The 5,316-nt window shown below is 38.9% G+C and overlaps 1 long non-coding RNA gene across 1 annotated transcript in view; it reads right to left on the reverse strand.

Annotated features, from left to right (window-relative positions):
- LOC141575937 (uncharacterized) overlaps positions 1-5,316 on the reverse strand; it is a 61,535-nt gene that overhangs the window by 37,144 nt on the left and 19,075 nt on the right. The window lies entirely within an intron of this gene.

Raw genomic sequence — 5,316 nt, forward strand, 5'->3', positions numbered from 1 at the left:
AGATCCCAGAACATGGTTGGTGCTCAACATGTATTTCTTGAATAAACAGATGGGTAAAGGCTGATGGTCTTAAGAAGGCAGTCTTATGAGACTATAAGCTCCAAAACGGAAGGAGGGTGTCTTATTTGTCTTGCTCTCCTTAGAGCCTAGACCCGCAGTAACTGATACCTTGTAAGTACTTAACAAACATTTTAGAATAAATTAATAAATGAAGTTGTTGTAACCTAGAAAAACATCAATGTGTCGTTCATCTTAAGATCCTTACGTACATAAATCAGTAGCTTCAGATTTTTCTCAATTGTGTGAGTGCATGTGCATTTATTTTCAAATCAAGGTACTTTTTAAAGGATTCTAACATTACTTTCTTTATACTCCCTTTCTTAGTATGGCATAATAACATAAGTTATTTCTCTCTTACAGTTTTCCATGCAGTTTCTGAGCAAATATTCAGTGAGTTCTTTCTGTTTCTCAAACAGATGGTTTTTGACGAACAAAACTATGAATACAGCTGTGAAAGGCATTTTTTTCCTTTTTAAAGATGAAATCATGGGAAGCTCATATAGTTTCTCATTGATGGACATATTTTGAACTCAGTAGGATTCTTTCCAAAAAATGATAATGTCTATGAACTGGAAGAGGAGCTTGTGCCTCATTTCAAATTAGAAAAATCAAACTAAATTTTTATGATTTGTTTCTGTTATGTCAGTTCATTTCTATTTATTCTGATTAAGCTGGCACTATGTATATATATTAGAGTTGCTTTCCCCAAGGAGCAGATAATACAGCCAGAGAGAAAAGACATCAATTCAAACAGCCCTAACAAATGCCACAAGAAAGCCAGCATGGTCCAAAGTGTAACAGAAGCAAATAGTAAGGAAAAATAGTAAGCAAATAGTAAGGAAAAGTAGCTGGTTGATAAGATTAGTGAATGCCTCATGGAGAAGGTAGCATTTTAGGTGGGTCTTTAAAGGGGCTTGTTTCAGTATCTATTAGTGTTAGGCAGTTAGATAGAAATGAGCACCAGGCAGGGGAGAGGAAGGGGGAGGCAGCAACCCAGAAAATAACAGTACACCTGTGCTCAGGATAAGGTGCTCCAAAAACTTTTACTTTCTCTAAATGAGGGCCAGCAAAGAAGCTGGCTAAAATCGAACACTGCGACTGCACAGTAGAGAGAAGGACCCGGCTTAACTTGACCCAATGTTTGTTATAATGTAATGAACATTGCAATTTGAGCCCCCTCCCATAGGTTTCTCTGTGTGCATCATGGGTAAAACATGCATAAAAGACATGGACGTGCCTGAGTACTCATAGAATGTAAGCCGTCAATCAGTCATGAAAAGGTCCCCTAAGCCAGGATAAAAACAAGAAAAACAAATGAGCAGGACCACTTTTCCTCTCTTGGATTGGACCACCCCCAATTCTCAGGGGTGTACTATATTTTACTACCTTTTTACTTCACTAATAAAATCTTCTGTTTATATCACACTTTCTGTCTCTCATTAAGAATTCATTTTTTTCGGGTGACTAAGAACGGAAGTAACTTTTATTCCCCTCCTCCCAGTAACATTAGGATATAAGTGACATAGAACATTTTATATATATTAATTGGATAGAACGAGCAATTCAAAAGGCCATTTTCAATGTCCCTATGTGTTGTTACTAATGTCAAGAAAAACCTTCTTGGGTAGCCAGAAGTTTCCAGTTTCATTTCTTGAAAGATCTTTAAAAATTAAATTAGGGGTGTGTATGTGTGTGTGTGAATTTTTTTTTTTTTGAAATTAATAAGGTAAGGAAAACGAGAAAATAACATTTCCAAAACATTTTTATGAGCAATGTTTTATCATAAGACCAGTTTAAAATCTTGAAATTTTATCTCTATTATTTAGTCTGCTTCTATTATTTTAAAAATGAAAAAAAAAGAAAAAGACTTGGGAAGATTAACCCACCTTCCCAAGATTCCTAACTGGTTGGCAACAGAAAGAGGACTCCACCCCCATTTCCCACTTTGATCTAGTTCTCCCACACATGCTACAATTCCTTTCCAGTAATAAAGGATGAAGTATCCTATTACAGTTTACATTTTTCTGCTTGCCAAATTTTGGGTTATTAGAAAAATAAAATTGATCAAAATAAATCTCCCAACTCCCACTCAAAAAAAAAAAGTACATAGAGCAAAGTTGGCAGTAGATACACTTTCAGTTATTGAACAAAATTTTTTAATTATAATATTTTTAACACTTACCTTATGCCAGAAAGTGTATTAAGCACTTTTAAAATGTATCATTTAATTTGAACATCGAAATAGCCCTAGACATAAGCATTATTAATGTCTATTTTTACTGGCAAAGAAGCTGAGACAGGTATAATTAAGAACTTGCCCACCATCACCCAGTTGGTAAATAGAAGAGTTGGGACTTGAACCCACACAGAACCCTTGCCCTTTACCACTAAGCTGCCAAGACAAAACTGTAGAAGGGAAGCATATCCATGGACTGACTCTGGACTGCACAGACTGCATTATATCCATGCTTTCATCTCTGTCACCTAACACAGTGTCTGGTGTTTTATAAGCCTTCTTTATGTTACTAGAATAAATATGGATTATTATTTATTCAATAGTGCTGACTCATTAATGAAAACAACCCTATGTGATTTATTCTTTGCTTTGAATCACATTCTAGAAACTACACGAAAATACCTAAGAAGCCCAAGGAGGTAAGGCTGGAGGCGGGGTCCTAGGGCATGGCACAGGTGGGGCCGGGAGAAGGCGGGCCCATTGCTGGGGGAACCCGCTTCCCCGGGAGGGGACGGCAGTCAGGGGCGGACCGCACCAGGAAGGGGATGCGGGGGAGACTGTGAGGAACCATGAGCGACAGCAGGTACGCCCAGACCTTTTGTCGGCGAGTTGGAAATTCCCGCCTTTTCTGTGGATATTCTTTACGTCACACCTCTGCATGGTCTCCTGGTTCGGAACAGGGTTTGGACGCAGCTCCTCCTCGCACGCCCCAGGATGCGGGTCCCGCCGTAGAGCTGGACTCCTGTGGGCCCTGGGATGCGGGAGGAGGGAACCAGGACCGGGCCTGGGGACTGAGGGTGAATTCGCCGGGGGCGGCCGGCCAGGGCGGAGGGAGGGAACGCGAGCCCGTCCTGGGGCGGGGCCCGGAGCGCCGGGCTGAGCCGGGTCCGGGAGAGGGCATCCCGGACGCAGGGGACGGGAGAGCGCGGAAGGCAATGCGGCTGCTGCGCACTGTGGGGACGTTGAATTGGGGGCCGTGAAGGTCACAAATCAGTCTCTGCTTCTCGCCCAGAATTTGACAAGCACTGAGTCACTCACTAGCTTGTAACCTGGTTCACTGGGCAAGAAAACCATACCGGCTGAAGAGATCCTGACCCTGTCCCTTGTACATTGGGGAAGGGGCCATGAAGTCACCTAAAAATAATCTTACGGCTCGGCCAGTGTGACCAAAGGAATATCATACGATAACGGCCAGTGGAGTATTAGTGATGGTTTTATAAGGAAAAACACCTCAAAGTCTCATTAGGGAGAAGGAGTTGGAAGTAGTCAAGCTCAAAGTAAAATGAATTTAGTTCACGAGCCAGGTTCTGAGAGGAAACCCTCTAGTAAAATTTTTTTATCTAAAATGTTAGGAACTAAAACGAAAAAAAAAAAAGGATTTTTCTATTAACTACTTCAGATTTCCTATAGGTCTAGTAAACAATAACAGTATATAAAATAGTGATGATTTATAAGCTTTACGTCAAAAGGAATTTTACACTGTATTATTATGGGATCCCATTACAGTTAGTCTCCTGTCTTAAGGATCAAGTTTTAACTATTTAAGAGCTTTACTGGTATATATGATACAGAGGATAATAATTCAATAAACTGAAAACACATAGCAAAAATTCTCTCAGATTTAAAAACATTATATTTATAAATATAAATTATATTTAATGCAATATAATACAAAAAGAGAAAGGAAATAGGATTTCTTTATGAAGTAACAAATTATCAAGCAATGGCTGTATTTTGGTGTACCTCATTTTAAACTGTAATATGTCCCCAAAATTACTTTGAGTAATTACTTTAGGAATTTGACTTACCTTTTACTTTGAACTACTTGTCACTACCACTTTCACACACGAGGCATTGGCACATGCTCTTTCCTCAATCTAGAATGCCTGAATTTCAAATTTGTATTTTCTCCTTACCCTTTGCTGGAGAAGAGTCTGAAGACAAGTGTCTCATACTTACAGATTTTATTAATCCTGATTCTTCTAGACACTCTCCCACCCTAAAATGTAAATGCTTGCTGTTTTGCAAAAGTCAGTTTCCCCATCCTAACTAGATGAGTTTACCTTTGAAATTCTTCAGAATGTCTTATGATTGGTTCTATAGAACTAAAACTGAAACACTTATTCTTCACTTCAACAGTTAGTTGGCTATACCCAAAGGTACTCTTGCACAAAATAAGAGAATCAAAATATGAAGTGATTGTTTTGAGCATATTAATTTCCATATGTCCCTTATTTACTAACCAGATTATCAAACAAAATGTGCAAAATAATTGTATTTGTCTCCAGCCTGCTGTAACAAAATACTATACACAGGGTGGCTTAAACAACAGGAATTTGTTTTCTCACAGGTCTAAAAGCTGGGAAGTTCAAAATTAAGGTGCCAACAAGACTGATACCTGGTTAGGGCTCTCTCCTGGGGTTTCAGACAGCCACCTTCTCACTGTGTGCTCACAAGGCCTAGCCTCAATGTGAGCATATGGAGAGAGAACAAGACCACTCTCTCTCTTCCTCTTCTTGTAAGTCCACCGTCCTCTTGGATTAGGGCTCAAACCATTATGACTTCATTCAACCTTAATTAACTCCTACAGACTCTATCTGCAAATACAGTCACATTGTGGTTTAGAGCTTCAACATAAGAATTTGGGGGGAGCCACAATTCAATTCCTAGCAATAAGCAAACTACCAAGAAATACAGCAAATAAATATTTGTGGCATGATAGTTAAATATTTTAAACATCTTAAGTTGAAAATACCTATATTTAAAAGTCATGCATCAGATTTAGTAATACATTAGATTTTAAGTCCAGCCATAGTGATGGCAAAGAGGTGAGTGTTGAACAGTGGCATAATTAGTTTTGTGTATAACAGAGACAAATAATTTCTACATTTGCACATATAATTGCACTAGTTTTAGATTTGTTTAGAGAAAACTTGGCTGGGGTGGGGGTGGAGAGGAGTAGAGAAACCTTAACTCATTTGATCATTGTTAATAACGGGGGTAGAACAAAAATTCTCTGA

This window comes from Camelus bactrianus, chromosome 3 (genome assembly GCF_048773025.1).
Source record: "Camelus bactrianus isolate YW-2024 breed Bactrian camel chromosome 3, ASM4877302v1, whole genome shotgun sequence".
Lineage (NCBI taxonomy): Eukaryota > Metazoa > Chordata > Mammalia > Artiodactyla > Camelidae > Camelus > Camelus bactrianus.